Below are 19,863 nucleotides of genomic sequence, written 5' to 3'. Positions count from 1 at the left end.
ACTACACCACCACCACTCCATCAGGTACATCAGATTGGCAAGAATCACCAATAGAACAGCAGCTGCCAAACAAAGTCCAGCTACCATTCCATCTGGAAAGAACACAATAACACAAGTGTCAGTAAATGCTGAATTTTCTCTGCATAACATCAGTGTAATTACTTTGTAAGTGCATAAATACCTATAAATAATGCATTGTGTATGCACTCTGAATGCAAAATGAACCACATTGAACTAGTTCTAAGTGGCCTAACACTTGTTAGCGTAACCTAATGAAGTCAGGTTGATTCAGATGTGTATTTTTGACTTGAATCAAACCAGTTAATTTAGAAGTCTAAATGCATGAAGTGCATTTTTTAGGTTAACATTTCTTTCAGTGTAGTCTAACACCATAACATTTATTCTACAGGTTACTATATTGTAGTTCAAATTTGCACAGCTAGACCCAAATCCCTATATGCTGGTAATAGAATAATGTATTGAAAACATTTAAATGCAAAACTTATTACTATAAAAAATTCTCTTTCTTTCTTTCTTTCTTTCTTTCTTTCTTTCTTTCTTTCTTTCTTTCTTTCTTTCTTTCTTTCTTTTTGGTTTAGCCAATACTGTACTTCCAAACTCTTTTGCTCTGTAGTACTTCAGCTTGAGAAAGAAAAAACATTTCCAGATCCTTGTTTGTGGTCAAACTGATGTAATTGTCTCAAGGCAATAATCACATACATTTTCGTTATTGCACACAAAGGCAAGGCACCTGTTGTGTTGTCAACCTGTTGGGTTGATATGTTTTAGCTATATCCGTACACATCAAGCTTTTTTGACAGTAGCAGGTGGTAGCTTTTCCTTTGGGCCCTTCGCCCACAGAGTTCCAGCTGGAGACCAGGACATCAAAACTTTTCTGTAGACCATCAGTTCCCAGCTGAAAGATCTAGGAAAATTGTGAGGCACAGTTTCTGCATGCAGAAAACACACAAATCATAAACAGATGATTGGTGTTTCATCAGTTATCAAGAATTATTCATAAAGCATGCATTTGCTTTATTTACACTCTATATAGTCTACTTTAGCAAATAAGCTTGACAACTGTTGGTCATGGTCTGTGTATACTGTATGAGTCTTGATGTGAATGCTATTAACTAAAAAACATGCTTAAGTGTCAGATAACTAAGAACAACTGAAAAATTTAAAAGTAGCATTTATTGCTTCACGTGGCTCTTCGCAGCAGCAGCAGCAGTACATAAGTCTTGGTGATAGATCTGCTTGGTGTTGTGTGGTCATGTTTAAGTGTTATGCATTCTGTGAAGCTCCCCTGCTTTGTTGTGGGATTGTTTGTATGTTGATTTGTGCAGCAGCATATCCTACATGCTCAGTGCAGTATGTCTTGCATTTTGATTAATTGTGTGGGAGCAGGTGCATGTCCACATGCTTAACTCTGTATGTCTATGTATTTTCTAGCAGTACAAAGCCTCAGTATTTGCTCTGCAGCAGCACCACCAGCATCAGCAGCAGCATAGCACACCTCGTCCACCAAGACCAATATCCTATCAATATTTTATAACCACATTAACATGCCAAATCTTTCCAAGAGTTGTCATGACTAAAATAACAATAGTTTATGACAATAAACTCTATGGGCCCAATTTTAAGGGTGCTAGCGCCAAGCGCAGCACTATGCCATAAGTCATAAGCACAAAGTCAGTGGGCATGGCCATGAGGTTTTGGTATTTTCATGCAAGCATGTGCTAAATCTAGGTGCATGTGGGTTTGGTGAAATAAGGCATGCATCACGCTAATGGGTTGGGCCAAGTGCAAATAAATTCTGAGGGTTTTTTCCGGTTATTGCATCGTCTGCAATATATGCAAACTGTAAATGTAGAAACTGAGTTTGGACTTTGCACTGAAAATAGACGTGGTATTGAAACATCTTAGCGCAATTACTTATTTTTCATGAAATTAGCCAACTGTGATTTGCGGCACTTCATTAACATACAATACACCCACAGTTTGCTCACATACACCTACAGGCAGTACAAATACTCCCACCCAAGGCCACTTGCTCTGGCATGAAAACTGTCCTTAGAACTAGAGCTCTCATGAAACTGAATAAGACATAGCGCCTGGTCATTGCACATGGTGCTGTGCTTTGCATGCCAATGGAAATAGAGGCCTATGTGGTGCAAGCTGACATTTTTTTGAACTTGCTATCTGTTAGCCAATTGGCTCTCTCCCATGTGAAATTTTAAGCCAATCGGCTTGCATGGTGTAAGCTGATTGGTCCTTTGAAATGCAATCGGGTAGCCAATCAACTTGGGTCTCTCTCTTTGTCTAACATTTAAATAAGCCGGTTTTACTGTAGTATGCTGCAAGAGTTTTACCTGAAACCAACCTCTACACAAGCTCCATACTGTGTGTCTAGATCTGCTACATGGGCCTTGTTTGTATATCTGTTTGTGCATGTCTTGCACTTTGTCTAATTGTGCGGCAGCAGCAGCATGTCCACATGCTTAATGTCTGTGTATTTTCTAGCCGTAGCAACAGCAGCAGCCAAAAACAATATCCTATGAATATGTCATACCCACATTAACATGTCATATCTTTCCAAGAGTTGTCATGGCTCTAATTCTGTCATCATTCACTAGCCCTTATGTTGTTCCAAAAACCTGTATGATCACAAAATGAGATGTTAGGCAAAACTGACACCATTCGATTTCATTGAAAAAAGATAAAATGAAAGTGAAAGGAGGCAGAGTTTAACATCCCATCTCTTTTTATGTTCCACAGCAGAAAGAAACCCATAAAGTTTGGAACAACATGAGCAAAAGTCAATTATGACTTACCCTAAAGTCAATTACATTTTTGGGTGAACTATCCCTTTAATGTTAAACAGTCCCATAGCACTGCTCTTTTAACACCAGCAGGGTGGAGATATTTAACATTGGTTAAAAACTGTTATGGTGACTACTTTTTTTAGTTCTTCATCGTTTTTACTGTTGTTACACCACATGATAATAACAGACATTTTTTGGCCACGCTCTAACCAAGTTATAAGTAACTAATGTCTGTTTCACAGCTTGGTTAGAGTAGCTTTACGTTGGAAGAGACAGAAACATTTGCTCATATCTTCCGCTGTTGCCTGTGCTTCCTGTCATGCCTCAAGCCACAAGTTAAGAATAGCTGTAGGGTCGCATTTGTGCCAGCCTGATCTGTAGCTCTAAGAAGACACGTAAATAACATAGAAGACAGAGGACATTAATATTTTCACTCTAGTAACAAACACATTGGCTAGCCTAGTCCATTCTTAAAATCATTTAGGCAATGACACTGATCTACGCAGTCACTAGAATGTGTGACTACAATGATGTGCCAAGCAGGACTAGGCAGGGCATAAACATGCCCACTCATATATAAACCACAGTTTACTCTCTAATAGTTTTGTGCCACCGCAAGTTTTTTTTTTTTTTTTTATAAAATTAGAAATCTAAAGTTATTGTCATATGTCGTAGCCCTGTGAATTTGGGGCCCATCAATGAATAGTTTTCAGTTTCAGTTTAGTCTGACATGTGGGCCTGTCCCTTTGAGTGTGTTATCTTTTTTCCACCACCCATATGTTTTGTTTTGGAATAGTAAAATCTAAGAACTATCTAAAGTAAATCAAACTGTGCTGTGAAACAAGTTAAATTCAAATGGATTTTCAAGAAAAAATCTTGTTGGGAACATGAGCTTATTTACATACGCATAGTTATTCTGACCTAAAATAAATGCAACAGTACATTATTTGGGGATTTTCAATTATCTGTAGCAACAAGATTTGAATCTTGGCCCAGTAACACGCCTTAAAGGAATAGCTCACACAAAAATAAAAAATAACTTACCCTCATGAGTGATTTTCTTTCATCCGTGAAACACCTAAAAAAAGATGTTAGGCAGTATGTAAAGCCCAAAGTATACTACGATTTTGACATGAACGCTCGGTGTCTGCATACAGTCTAATGTGAGCCTGTCAAAGTGTACTCCATCTGACTGTGCTACACAGGCTGTTGGTGCATGCATGCTATGACTGAACAAGAAACCAGACTATTTCGCTTCAGGAGTTTAGACACATTAAGATGTCCAAATAGTCCTTCAGACTTGAGTTATAGAAATTTAGGTATCTCCTGACCTCCTCACACATGAGTTCTTCATGTGCACATCCACGGTTGACATTTTTACCTTCATCTCCTGTTGTTTACCGCCGATTTCATCTTCTTCTAGCACATCTTCGTGACAACATGGACTCAAATGTGAGTGTTGCCACCTTTTGGACCCACTGATAAGTGCAAATAATTCCAGGCTCATGAGCATTCTGCACGTTCAAAGACACAGTGTTAAAAAAATTGGGCTGTGCGCGTTCAGTGCTCGAGCACTCTGTTGATGATGAAAATTGCATCATGCGTCCTGTACAGCATGTGGACGCTCAGCGTTCACATATGACAGAAGTATACTTTGGGCTTTATTCTGTCTGACTGAGTCTGTCATTTTGCCTAACATTTCATTTTGTGATTCACAGAAGCAATTACAACATGATCGCAGGAAATTCAACATGCTGCTTCTGAATGTTTATGCACTGTAAAATCAAACCCATACTGCCGAATTACTGACAGGCGCCATCCCACATCAGGCATCAATTCAAATGTGTTCACCTTACCCTGTGGTGCTACCAATGTTGGGTAAGTGTGGCAGCGGGGGCGTGGTCAAGCGCCCGTCCGGGAGAGAAAAGCGGTAAGGGCGCTCACACCTGAGCTAAATGATGACTAACACCTGTGTCTGATTGCAGTAACATGAGGAGAGCGGCATAAAAAGGGCAGGAGCGACGGAGCAAAGGAGAGAGAGAAAAGAAGAAAAGGCTGTCTCTGGAGACCCTGAGAAAAAGATTAAAAGACTGACCCTTTAAGTTGACACTGAAAAGAAAAGATTAAAAGACTTACCCTTTAAGTTTACACCGCTTTCCTTGTTTTGTTCTACATTGGTGCAGAAACCCGGGACTATTTTTTTTTTTTTTGTGATGGAACAAGGTCGCCCCATAGAGTCCTCCCAGCTGGCGGAAATCCTCCAGTCCCTCGCTAATCTCCATCAAGGCCACCAACAATCCCTGCTTGAGCTCCGGCAGGATCAAGATCGGCGGTTCTTCGAGATCATGCGGGCTCAGGCAGAGGACCGACTCGCTATCCGGAGCCTCCTCAGCCATGAGGCTGCGTCAGCCCCAGCCGCGACCCCGGACACCCACGCTACGCTGCCCCCGCCCATGTTACAGAAGATGGGGGTGGCAGACGATCCTGAGGCCTTCCTCGACCTATTTGAGAGGACGGCTGAAATCTGGGGCTGGCCGCCCGAACAGTGGGCAGCCCGTCTAATTCCTCTCCTGTCCGGGGAAGCACAGCTCGCGGCACAACAACTACCAGCGACGAACCTCCTGGCTTACTCTGACCTGAAGAGGGCCATTCTGCAGCGGGTTGGTCGGAGCCCGGAAGAGAATCGCCAGCTCTTCCGGAGCATGAAGCTGGAGAAGTCCGACCGCCCGTTTGCGTTTGTTCAACGGCTCCGGGACGCTTGTCGGCGGTGGCTGCTCGCGGGGGACCGCGACGTCGAGGAGTCATCGATCAGGTGGTACTGGAGCAATTTACGCAAAGACTGCCCAGGAGAACGGCGGAATGGGTCCAGTGCCACCGCCCGGCGTCGCTGGAGGCAGCTGTTCAGCTTCGCGGAGGACCACCTGGCGGCGATGCCGAGGGCAGATGAGCCCTCCCCTCTCTCTCTCTCCCCTTCCCCTGTGTCTTCCCCTGTTTCCCCCTGTTCCCTCTCGCTCTGCTCTCTCCCCAGGGCCCGTTCCTGCCTCCCGCAGGCGTGGAGGATACATCAGACCAACTTCCCGGCTGTGGGAGAACCCGCCTAACCCTTCCCGTCCTTCAGCCGCTCTCCTCCTCAGGTGGTGGCGCCCGCCAGCACGGGTGCGGCCGTGGCGCCTGGGCCGGTCTGTTGGAGATGCGGAGACCCGGACCACTTCGGGATCAGTGTCCGCTGATGGAGGTGGGGACGGTGGTGCGGGTCTCCGATGTCCCGCAGGCTGCCCCGGTCGGGCTGGAGCGTACCGGGTCCCGGTAAGGATCCAGGGGTACATACCAAGCATTGATGGATACCGGCTGTAATCAGACCACCATCCACCAACGCTTGGTTCAACCCGGGCTTTGGGCACAGCTAAACGGGTGAGGGTGAGGTGTGTGCATGGGGATATTCACAAGTACCCCATGGTGACTTTAGCAATCAAATTCGGGGAGAAAAACATAGTGTGGAGGCAGCGGTTAGTTCCGCCTCACCCATCCGCTAATCTTGGGTACTGATTGGCCGAATTTTAGAAATGTATTAGAGGGAGTTTGTGCGGATGGGTCCTGCATGAAAGTGAGGAGGTGTGTGATGTGCGATGCTTTGGCAGGGGAGGCGGAGCGGGGCCGTCCTCGGCTGCTCCGAGTGACGAGGGAAGGGGCGAGGGTCACCCCTCCTCTCAGGGAGTTCCCTGAGGGGGACTTCCCCTTGGAGCAGTCGCGGGATGAAACCCTTAAGCACGCCTTTGACCAAGTGAGAGTAATCGATGGTCAACAACTCCGGCCGGGTGTCGCCATTTCATATCCGTATTTTTAGCTTATTAAAGATCGGTTATATAGAGTGACGCAGGACGCTCAAACAAAGGAGGAGGTGACACAATTGTTGATCCCACGGAGCCGCCGGGAAATGGTTTTCCAGGCGGCTCACTATAATCCTATGGCCGGTCACCTAGGGGAGCGGAAAACACTTTTCCGTCTAATAGCCCGTTTCTATTGGCGGGCATTGGCGGCGACGTCCGCAGGTGGTGTGCGGCGTGCCGCGAATGTCAGCTGGTAAACCCACCGGCCACCCCAAAAGCGCCTTTGCGCCCCCTTCCATTGATCGAGGTTCCTTCGAGAGAATTGGAATGGACCTCGTCGGGCCATTAGAGCGGGCGTCATGCGGACATCGCTTTGTGTTAGTCCTGGTGGATTACGCAACGCGATATCCGGAAGCAGTGCCTCTGAGCAACATCTCAGCACGCAGTGTTGCCGGGGCACTCTTCAAGATAATCTCCGGGTGGGGTTCGAAAGAAATCCTCACCGACCAAGGCACTACGTTTATGTCACGAACACTTTGCGAACTTTATGAATTATTGAGCGTTAAGTCGATTCGCACCAGTGTGTACCATCCGCGAGACGGATGGGCTGGTGGAAACGATTTAATAAATCACTCAAAAATATGATTCAGTAAATTCGTGCACGAAGACGCTAGGAATTGGGATAAGTGGCTGGACCCCCTGTTATTCGCAGTACGAAAGGTCCCGCAAGCCTCCACGGGATTTTCCCCATTTGAGCTGCTGTACGGACGACGCCCACGCGGGGTCCTCGACGTCATCCGTGAAACTTGGGAGGAGGGACCTTCTAGTGCCAAAAATGAAATTCAATACGTTCTTGATCTTCGAGCAAAACTCCACACACTGGGGTAATTAGCACAGGAGAATTTGCTCCAGGCTCAAGAACGCCAACACCGGCTGTATGACAGGGGTGCTCAGCTACGGGAATTTGCACTGGGAGATAAAGTGCTTGTATTACTCCCAACATCGAGCTCAAAATTACTCGCTAAGTGGCAAGGACCCTTTGAGGTCACACGACGAGTAGGGGACCTCGATTATGAAGTTAAACGTACCGATAGAGGCGCGCGTCAAATATATCACCTCAACCTCCTGAAATTGTGGAGGGAAGAGGCGGCCTCTGTGACGTTGGCAGCGGTAGTTCTGGAGAGGGCGGAGCTCGGACCGGAGGTAAACAAAGCCTGCGACCCTAACACCCGGTTCCTTGTGGAGACCACCTCTCACCACGCCAACTTGCAGAGGTTTCCGAACTACAAAAGGAGTTTGCAGACGTGTTCTCTCCTCTACCGGGCCGTACAGACATCATACAACACCATATCGAGACCGAGCCGGGCGTAGTGGTGCGTTGCCGCCCTTATCGCTTGCCCGAGCATAAAAAGAAAATAGTTCGGGAAGAATTGGACGCGATGATGGACATGGGAGTAATAGAAGAATCTCACAGCGATTGGTCCAGCCCGGTCGTCCTTGTTCCCAAGAGCGACGGGTCTGTGCGTTTCTGTGTGGATTATAGAAAAGTCAATGCGGTGTCTAAATTTGACGCGCACCCAATGCCCGTGTTGATGAACTGCTCGATCGGTTAGGTTCTGCTCGGTTTTATTCGACCTTGGATCTAACGAAGGGTTATTGGCAGATCCCTTGACACCAATATCCCGTGAAAAACGGCCTTCACCACGCCGTTCGGATTACACCAATTCGTGGCGCTTCCATTCGGTTTGTTCGGGGCACCAGCCACGTTTCAGCGCCTCATGGATAGGATCCTCAGACCACATACTGCTTACGCCGCTGCTTATCTAGATGATATCATCATTTATAGCAATGATTGGCAGCGGCACTTGCAACATCTGAGGGCCGTCCTGAGATCGCTGCGGCGGGCGAGGCTCACGGCAAACCCGAAAAAGTGCTTGCGGTTGGGCGTGTGGAGGTACGGTATCTGGGGTTCCACTTGGGTCATGGCCAGGTGCAACCCCAAATTGACAAGACCAGCGGCGATTGCGACTTGCCCTAGACCCAAGACCAAAAAGGGGTGAGGCAGTTCCTGGGGCTGGCTGGCTATTACAGGCGGTTTGTACCTAATTATTCGGATGTCACCAGCCCGCTGACTGACCTTACTAAAAGGGGGCTCCAGATCCGGTCCAGTGGTCAGAGCAGTGCCAACAGGCGTTTACAGAGATTAAAGCTGCACTTTGTGGGGGCGCTTTTGCATGCACCTGACTTCTCTCTCCCTTTTGTTTTGCAGACGGACGCTTCAGACAGAGGGTTGGGCGCCGTGCTCTCGCAGTTGGTGGAGGGAGAGAGCGCCGGTGCTGTACATTAGCCGGAAGCTCTCCTTGAGGGAGACTAAGTACAGCACCGTAGAGAAGGAGTGTTTGGCCATCAAGTGGGCGGTCCTCACCCTCCGATACTACCTGCTGGGGCGAGCCTTCACCCTCTGCTCGGATCACGCCCCACTGCAGTGGCTCCACCGCATGAAAGATACTGAGCGCCCGGATCACCCGTTGGTATCTGGCCCTCCAGCCTTTTAAGTTCAAGGTGGTCCACAGACCGGGGGTGCAGATGGCTGCCGCTGACTTCCTCTCCAGAAATGGGGGGGGAGTGGTAGGCAGGCCGGATGACGCCCCGGCCTGAGTCGGGCGGTGGGGGTATGTGGCAGCGGGGGCGTGGTCAAGCGCCTGTCCGGGAGAGAAAAGCAGTAAGGGCGCTCACACCTGAGCTAAATGATGACTAACACCTGTGTCTGATTGCAGTAACATGAGGAGAGCGGCACAAAAAGGGCAGGAGCGACGGAGCAAAGGAGAGAGAGAAAAGAAGAAAAGGCTGTCTCTGGAGACCCTGAGAAAAAGATTAAAAGACTGACCCTTTAAGTTTACACCGCTTTCCTTGTTTTGTTCTACAGTAAGTAACTGCAATCTGACAAGCACTACTTTGTAAATACTTTGATGACATTAACTAATTACTTTGTAATTGGAAAATACCTAACACTGGGTTCTACTGAAAAGACTTTGCTGTGATCCATACAATGTTAGTTATTATTCCAGGGATAGAAGGAGGTAATCACATTCACTCCAAGGGTAAATTCCAATCAAAAGATATCATCCCTATGCCCTCACTCCAAAGGACAAAGCTCTTGATTCGGGCACAAAGGAGCATTGCATTACTGTATGTACTGCAAAATAAATGATTTTCTTACTTTAGTTTGGTACAACCCTATGAATGGCATTCCCTTTCCCACAGTGCCCGTCAAGGGCGCAGAAATGCTGTTTGGAAAACACCCCAAGACAACAGGAAACGAGGAATTAAATATTCTCACATAAACAATACAATTCGCTTTTGGCACCACCCTGTGAACATTTCACCTTAACAACATTTCTATTTTTTGAATTTCGATAAGTACTGACCGATTTTAGCAACAGAACTTTTGACCTCCTGCTGCCAAATTCACAGTGTGATCAGTCTGGAAAGAACTTAAGAAGTTAAGAAAACCGTTAGTTATAATTGCAAGGGTGTGGACGATTGTTAGGGTTTGCTGGTGAAATATATATAAAAAAAAAATCCCATTGTCTTTAACAATTTGACCGACTCTATGAATAATAAAAAATTTTTTTAGTGTAAGCTCAGAACAAGCTCTCGAAATAATTTCCAGACTAGTGATGTAGACTTGTAGGGGAGTGGGGTTACTGGAAGAGGATGTGAAGTAAATGGTGGAAAACCCTGCTGTTAAACTGTGGGTATGACAGTGATGAGTGTCACGCCAAAGACAGGTAGAGTCTTTCCACAGAACTAAATGCACGAAGGTGCAATGCATCACTTGTGGGATGAGGTTAAAGACACCTGAAGTGTTGTGAAACCAATCCTGCTTGAGAGAGTGTTGTTAACGTATAAACAAATGTTGTGATTCTGTGTGCACAAACCATGAACTGCATGGCTCTCCTCCCCCAGCCGCATTCACAGACTTTTACAGACACAAACCACAAGCTCTAAACAATTACAAACAGCCATTTTACTCAACTGTTCTCAATAAGTCTCTTGTCTCTGTGTCTCTGAATGTAGATGGTATAATTTAATAAATCCTCTCTGTTTTCCTTGGTCAAGCTGTTCCCATTGGATCAGAATTTGCTTTTCCCCAACAGTGGTAATTGATACATCTGGACCAGTCAGTGGACCTGAAAAATAAAAAATCAGATTGAGGGCCCTTCAATTACTGAGCAGGAAAATGCTGAACAATTAATAACTGCTTGATAACTATCCTAACTGCAACTGTATTAACTTCTTAAATAGACCATAAATTCCCTAGTGGCAACTTAACACCAATCCATCTGCACTCTAAAAAATTATCTGCCCCCTTGTGGTAACTTACTAAACTTAACAGGGTACAACGGGGCTAAAGGAACACTCTAAGGAAAAATGTTCTGATCACAAAGTGTATCAAGATTCAAGAAATAAATGTATCTGTATTAAATATTGATGGAGCGACATAATTTCTGTGAAAACTAACAACAGAAGGTTGTTTTGAATAAAATGTATTTAAAAAAGAAAGAAAGAAAAAAAAGGGTGTAAAAGGCTCCCTTTCTTGGGGTAAAAGGCCCCCTGGGGTTTTAAAGTGATACGTGTAGATACTGGGGCAGTAGTAATAGCGCACAATTTGTCAACTTATGCAAATACTTTTGAGACAGCAAGATGCTCTTTTGAGTAACAAATGTACATATTGCTTATTTAAAGTAACCACTTCAGAAAAGGGTGCATAATGTCCTGTTCATTTCAATCACACTTCACATTTCATTACATCTTAAGTATTATATTGACAAATGAATCTCCATTGTGATTGGATCAGTCAATGTGAGCCCACTTTGAACATTTTTCATGACAAATCTATTCCACCTGTGGCAGGGTGAGCAAGAGACAGACACAGAGGGTGTGGCATCAAGCATTGGAGAGGCATTTATTGGAAATATTAATAAAATAAAAATGTCTATAAAAGGGTCAAATAAAGTGTCCAGGGGTAATAGTGTTCGTAATAAAGAGCTTGCAGTAAGACAGGGCTCTGTGAAGGCTGGGGTAATGTCTATGGAATGGCACAGGCATGAGCTGAGTATGAGGGGTGGCGGCGTCCTTGGCGGGCTGACTTCTCAGGCCAGCGGCAGGTGAGAGGGGAAGGCGGCCCTACGAGAAGGAGGGGCGGATCATTCTGCCTCAACCCCATTAAGAAAACAATGTGTTTAATAGGGCCTTTGGCCCCTGGAAAATTGCTTCAAAATCACACTTTAGACAATTACACACAATGATCTCATGAATCAGAAAAATGTTGCACCCTATTACTATTACTAACAACAACAACAACAACAACAATAATAATAATAATACCCAACCCCCATCCTCACTACATTCTATAGATGGACTATTGAGAGCATCCTGAGCAGCTGCATCACTGCCTGGTTTGGGACCTGCACCGTTTCGGACCGCAAAGCCCTGCAGAGGATAGTGAGGACAGCTGAGAAGATCATTGGGGTCTCTCTTCCCTCCATCAAAGACATTTACAAAAAACACTGTATCCGCAAAGCAACCAGCATTGTGGACGACCCCACACACCCCTCACACAAACTCTTTACCCTCCTCCCGTCTGGCAAGAGGTACCGAAGCATTCGGGCCCTCACGGCCAGACTGTGTAACAGCTTCTTCCCCCAAGCCATCAGACTTCTCAATACTCAGAGACTGGTTTGACACAAACGTGTCCTGAGTTGCACTTTAATAACTGTCACTTTATAACTGTCTGCTACCTCAATAACTGCTAAGTGCATAGAACATTATCTCATAGTATGTTATGTTTACATTTTTAGAAACTATCATCTTTTTGCACTACTGAGTACTGGTTGGCGCTGCACTGTCTATTGTCCTGTTCATTGTCAGTAATTTGTTGTACTGTCCTGTACTTTTTGCACATGTTTGCACGTGCACTTTATATAGGTATATATAGGTAGTTTATATAGGTATTTTATTTCGTTGTGTAGTCTCATGTGGTCCTATGTTGGTCCTTTGTTGTTTTTATGTAGCACCATGGTCCTGGAGGAACGTCGTCTCGTTTTGCTGTGTACTGTACTAACTGTATATGGTTGAAACGACAATAAAAACCACTTGACTTGACTTGAATATCAACCACATAAAAAAAATGATCATCAGCATCATCATAAATCTATACACTAAGTATGAGATGAGAAAGACAAACACCACAAATATACTGGAAGTGAACTAGACTTACTCTCTTCTTTTGCATAAACTTGACGAGAAGCAGGGTCAGAAACTCCACTGGCTTCCTCGATGTATATTTAAATGTTGCAAAGGACAGCAGCTTTCAAACTTGAAAGTACAAGTTCAGAATAGTTTAATGACTTTATAATTAAACATATTTTGGATAAGGGACATCACCATATAACCTCATTCCAGATGATACATACTTGTTTTGTATCCTTTCTTCCACAATATTATATTATTCAGATTTGTTAAAAACATCTGTGATGGATTTGTTGAATACTATGTTTTACCTTTCAGTAATGTAGATTTGTAGTCTTTTCCTAATCTCTTCCAATGTAGGTGCACTGGGCTCTGATGCCATTGAACTACAAAACCAAGAACACCTTTCACAGCCTAAATGTAATAAGGCAAGTCCCAGGCTAGATACATACTGCCTCCTGCTTCTGGAGTTAAATATGTTATAATGGGGGCCAGTTTACCTGTGATGCACAAAAAGGCTATTGTAAGTCATAATTCAAAAGTTTGGACACAGCCACACATTATTACTATTTTCTACATTAAAATAATAGTAAAGTCATCAAAACTATGAAATGACACGTAGGAAGAATTGTGTAGCAATCAAAATTGTAAATAGAAAATTAAAGCTATGTTCTATTTTAGCTTCTTCAAAGTAGTCAACCTTTGCCTATTATAGCTCTGTACATTCAGAAGTGTTCTCATGTATGTATATTTTTTGCAATTTATAATTGTTTATAATTTCATGGTTTTAAGCTTTAGCCGTTAGATAATTTTTGCGACACTAGTGTAACCAAAAAGAATTGCAAAAATAAACCTTGTTTTCAAACTGATTTCTGAATACACCCTGTGTCTGACATTGGTCGAAAAAACAGATAGTCCTGCCCCAAGCCAAGGTGTGGTGATGTGGGCGTGGCCGAGCTCTGTGGAGCGCGAGGCCAAGAGATGAAGAATGGTAAGGATTGACACCTGTGGGAAATTAGATCTTACAGCTGTTTGTGTTTGCAGTGAGAGCTGGGAGGGATAAAAGGGCTGTACGAACCACCAGAGGAGAGGGAGAGAGATGTACGCAGCAGAATCTGGGGTGTTTGTTGCTCAAAAGCAAGCAGTGTGTGATACTGCAAAGTATTGTGAAAATAAATAGACTTACGTGGATTGTTATCTGGCTCCTGCTTCCTCCTTAAGAGAGAGTTACAGAACTTTGTCATGGCCCAATCTCATGCCATGCTGAGCCGATGTTGCTATGTCAAGCTGGCCGGTCCGCTCCAACAAACAAAGCAATTTTTGAAAGCGCTACAGAGTCAAAGTGTTTACACTTTTTGGGGAAATCAACCAACTTACTTATAGTTATCTCTACATGTTAAGATAGGATATGAGAAAGTATTTTTGCATTGATAAAACTACACACACACACACACACACACACACACACACACACACACACACACACACCAGCTTTATAGGAATATTCCTATAGTATAATTATAATATAATCTTCTTTATAGGTTAACTTATATTCTATCAAATTGTCTTTGTAATCTTCTGATGTGTACGGCTGAAAGATGCAGCAAAATTAAATAGACACTGATGATTAAAGGATTGTTCAAACTGGGTAAATCACTTTGACAATGTTCTATATGACAAAATAAATATAATATACAGATATATGTACCATAATTATCATATCACCCCTGACCCAGTAACTGTTTTAGAGGGCACTGATAGTGATTTCCTTTTAAGTCAGAAAATTCATTATATAGTTTCTCCATTAGGTGGCTCTGTTGGTCTTTTTAAATAGGACTAAATACTGTCATCTTGGCACTGTAGGCACATACAATGAAAGCAGGGGTGTAAAAAGTACTCAAAATTATATTTAAGTGAAAGTATGGATACTGAGTGAAAATATTACTCAATTTAAAAGTCCAAGTATCTAACCAAAAATATACTTGAGTGAAAGTAAAAAAAAGTATTCACATCAAATTAAACTTCAGTATTAAAAAAGTAAAAAGTAACTTTTTTCCTAGCTAGAATTACATCAAAAAAGGAGATTACGTGAGAGAGGATGCTGTTGAATTGGTTTGAAAGTCGCCTTTATACTGTCTCTTATGACTGTCATATTTCTCCCCTAGTGGCATTCACAACCTGGCCAAACAATTATGTTACAATAACACAATTTTTGGAAAACAATTTTTATGTGCCTGTTGTACATAACACGACAATTTCCTGGTAGAATGAACGCTAGAGGTGCTAAAACAATTACTTTTATCCCCTTTCATTCAAATCACGAGTAAATTGACAGATTATCAGTTCATAAACAGTTTTCAATCTGTTCCTCACATAATGCAATCTTATGACATATAACACATTAACTATATCACATGTCTCATTGTTTAAATGTGATCAACCTGAGTGGTAGCTCAACTGATAGAGTGTTACATATGCAATACAAAAGACCAAGGTACGAGTCCTGAAGAGCACGTGAGTTGACACGTGAGCCCAAAGTGTCATATAAGCACCACAAAATGACATGGTTGCTTCAGAAACTTTGTTTTTCATCTCACATTTGCTAATGTGCAAATGGATACCCTAAACTTTAAAACCTAAACCTAACCGATAGTGTCATAAAAAGTAAAAAAAAGTATTGTTGATTTAAAAGTAAAAAGTATTGTTGATTTAAAAGTAAAAATTATTGTTGATTTAAATCTTGATGGAACATTAGCCTTAACCATCTCTTCATGAGAACATTTGACTCACTTTAAGTGCCAAGCAGTGGACATTTCACTTCGGAACTGCCGCAGTACATGTAATGAACCACATAATTTTATTTAGCAAAAATGTTACCACAGTTACGCAATGTTCATTGCATGGGTTTCAGTTTAAAGCAGGCGAACTAAAGGTCAATCTAAAAACTCAATTTTTTTTAAATTAATTATTGAATTGAGTTTTCATAACTTTATTAAAGGTCTCTAAGGTGTGGCGTCCAGAGAATAAAATTCTCATTAAAAGCTGAAATTAATGAAAAAATACATTTTGATACAAGTAGTTTGGATTGGAATAATGTTTTTTATTATCATCTATTTTAAAGATCCTGGGTTACAAGCCCCATGGACGCGAGTTTGGATTTTTCCATCATTTAACCCTCTAAAATATACAAAATGCATTTGGACTAAAAATTTACACAATACCTTGCCTTCCTAGATAATTCTCAAAATGACTTTATGACCTGTGATCACATTTATAACTGAAAAATCTATGATTATAGCCTGATGTACCTTTTCAAATATGTGTAGTGTTTTGTAATCACTTATAATTGTAAAATCAATGATTATAATCTTTACTCTGGAATTTAATGGAATTTTTTTTAAGAATGGTAACTATTCAGGATAAAACACCTCATGTTTACTATTGTTGAAATTCTTTTTGCTATTCAGGAATGTTTATGATAATAAATGTTTTTATGTATTCAGTTGTATTTGAGATATAAAAGTTCATGATTAAACATGCACTATTTTGAGTGGGAAATTTGTAAGAACCCTTTACACAAAGGACTGTAAATAAACATTGAAAAGGATAGATCAGTTATCCATGTGACTCTGAAAATCCATGTCTGATTGGCTCAGGACATCTTTGGGGCGCAGACAATTTCAGCTCAAAAGTTTCCAACCAAAGAAGAGGTCTTTGGAGGTCCACTCTCTTCTTCAGCTCTATTACTCCTTCCGCTTCCTCTGCAGCTCCTCATTCCTCTGCACTCTTGCCCTCGTGGCTTGCAGCTTCCGTGCCATGTAGAGTCCAAGGAAGCTCGGGACACGAAGTCCTGAGGAAGCCTCTCACTCTCTGCTCTACGGTTCACACACGTGATGGAAGACCTCGCTTCAAAGCCAGCCTCATCATCCATCGATACAACAGATATCCATGATCTAACAGAGTTCAAAAGATCAACAGAAGAACTTTCTTCAAATGCCAAAGAACCAAGCAACGCAAGGAAACGCAACGACACGCAAGTACATCTCCAGACATCTTTTGCTGAAAATGCTGGCATATTATTTAAATACTTTAGGTAATCTTAAGGCATTGTCTAAAGACTCCATACATTTATTTTTTCTGTTTTGATCATTCCTTTCACAATCTGTCACTTTACTCACCAACCTGTTTCATGGTTTATGTGTTAGATTAGTTTTATGTTTAGAATAGAAATAAAGTTTGTTTGTATTCAAAGATAACTTGACTGTGGTATATTTTTACAAACAATCACGTTACTTGATTTTAAAAGAGCTTGCTTTAAAGCTCAAACTAAAATATGTGTGATATTAATCGCAATAAGCCATGAGAATTGTATTGATCAATTGAATTAATCATAATTCCCTTATTAAAGCTAATTCCTTACAATGGAAATTGTGAGCGGATCCAATGCGAGATTTTAATGCTGGAGAATTTTATTCAGACAAATAAGCAAATTATTTTTCATTTATCTTTCTTTTAATGGTTGACGAACAAGGCTTATTCCATTATAAATTTCCCTACATAATAATGATGTAGAATGCGGACAGTTTAATTAAATTCTTTACACACGTACTGTTCCTACATACACATCATTTGGTGTCATATCACTGTTCAGTCACTGACATGCTATGCTTTCTACAAAACCTTCTGGACAAGGGTAAATCCTTTTCGACATCAAGGTTTATGTGGCAGTCATTTCTGCTTGCCACATTGGCTTTAGTGACGCAACAGTGGGACATGATCCTCTCATTCATACATACATACATGAAGGGTGCTCGCCGTTCTGTGCCAGTGACTAGAAAGCTTGTTCTTGAGTGGGACCTCAAGACCCTTGAGTGAGCATTGAGGTGCTTTTCTGTCACAGCAGCCTTCGAGCCCTTGGAGAATATTTATTTAAAGTCACTATAAAACAGCTTTACTCCTGGTGTTGTCATCAGCCAGGCATGTCAGTGATCTGCATGACATATCTGATCATTCTTCTTGTACAAGATTTTCCTCGGGCATGCAAAAGGTTTCTCTAAGACCCAATCCAGCCTTTATGCATAAGTGCTTCCCAAAATTCACAGGGGAGCTGTTAGAGCTCAGCGTTTTCCACCCACCTTCTTTCACCAATCTGGAACATGCGAGGCAGAAGGCTTTGTGTCCTGTGTGTGCCCTCCACATGTATTTGCGTAGAACTGAGAATATCAGAAAGATATTCAGAAAGTTTTTTCCAGCTCTGCCACAATAAATACAATATTTTTCCATGCATTTGCATCTTAGTGTATTAAATGTTTTGAGTTCGACAGGATATGCTAATATTTTGCTGCCCTGTCCTTTAACAAAATAATTTAAATCTCACTATTATTACACTTTTGTTCATAGTCAAAATGGAGAGCAAGGAGGAGGCATGAACCAGCACAACACAAATCCCAATGACAAAACACAACACAAACGAACACACATGCAACACAGCCAAGCGCATCTCTCTCTCTCAAACTGCTGCTTCCGGCTAGTCTTTATACCCCTCCCGATTAATTAGCCCGGCCCAACCCTCCTCCTCATCACACTCCTCCATCACCCAACTCAGGCCGGGGAAACCCCGGAATGATGCATTCCCCTCCCCTCTCTTCCTCGAGGGGGGCGTTGCCCTACCGGCCGTAACTTCTGGCAGATCTTCCCTGCCTTTCTTGAGCCCTGAGAGAGACGAAGAGAGGGAATGGGGAGAAGGAAAAAGCAAGGAGGGGTGCCACAGAGAGAGAGAGAGAGAGGAGAGAGGAAAAAACTTGTTCGCTGTCTCCTGGTCCACAACCGCTCCTCCTCCCTCTGGCGTACACCAGCTCACTCCTCCCCCAGCCGACGGCAGTAAAGTCCAAAAGTCAACATGTTTTGAAAAAGGATAGATGTAATAATTTCCAAAATTCACAACATGTTTTTATCTAACGAAATATTCTGCCTCAATCCATGTTTGTTGGCTTTTAGACTTTCAAAACCCTTTTCACTGTGGTGGAAAAAAACTTGCTGTACACAAAGCGAGGCACGCACCTTCCGGGGCAGTCTAGCAGCTAATATATAATATATATAGGCCTATGTATGTGTATAGTCTAGCACTACTATATATTACAAAAAAAATCGTATTATGTAGGACTATCTCAGTTCAGCTTGGCTCCATTTAATCCATATTATTCTATTTTATTCAATACATTTTTAGGGTGATGACGCCATAAAATATGACGACAGACATTAGAAGCTTCATTCTAAAACCTCAATAGAAGTTTCGAATGTAAATATGACATGACATTTTGGTACAGTCTAGTATGAACGGTCAGAATGACTGCTATGGCCATTCTAGTAGTTCTAGAATTCCGGTAGTTCTATAGTGTTAAAGGGGTCATGACATGAGAAACCAAATTTGCCTTGATCTTTTGGTATATAAGAGGTCTTTGTATCATTAAAACGTCCTGCAAGTTTAATATTTTAAGACGTCCTCCCCATTCTAAACGAATCATTTATTTAATCAAGCTCAAAATACAGCTCGTTCTGGATTCATGGTTAGAAGTGACGTGTCGGTTAGAAGTGACGTAACAGCGTTTGCATATGACCGCCTCCAGCACAAGATAACTACGCTTTAAGCGCAAGACAGCTACGCTCATTTCGTATCGCCGTGCGCCTCACAAGTGTTCAGTCGATGGACAGCGAGCTCTGACAGAGACTACTTGTGCACAGGAAAACTACGATGCCACACAGATGTGCTGTTCCTGGCTGTGGTCAAACAAAACCTCTGAATAAGCTGCCGAAAGATCCAGACGTCAGGGAAAAATGGATGCAGTTTATTTTTTGCGGACGTTCCAGTCACGGCAGTGTTAACTTAAGCGTTTGTTCTGTACATTTTAAGGATGACTGTTTTGAGAACAAATCTCAATATGATGCTTTCTTTGCCA

General features: G+C 42.6%; 1 pseudogene; it reads right to left on the bottom strand.

Moving 5' to 3' along the window:
* LOC127653754 (interleukin-12 receptor subunit beta-2-like) lies at positions 1-14,151 on the bottom strand (annotated as a pseudogene).
* Between the last annotated feature and the right edge of the window lie 5,712 nt (positions 14,152-19,863).

The sequence above is a fragment of the Xyrauchen texanus genome, chromosome 13 (genome assembly GCF_025860055.1).
Source record: "Xyrauchen texanus isolate HMW12.3.18 chromosome 13, RBS_HiC_50CHRs, whole genome shotgun sequence".
Classification (NCBI taxonomy): Eukaryota; Metazoa; Chordata; class Actinopteri; order Cypriniformes; family Catostomidae; genus Xyrauchen; species Xyrauchen texanus.
This window is presented reverse-complemented; position numbering and strand designations above follow the sequence as displayed.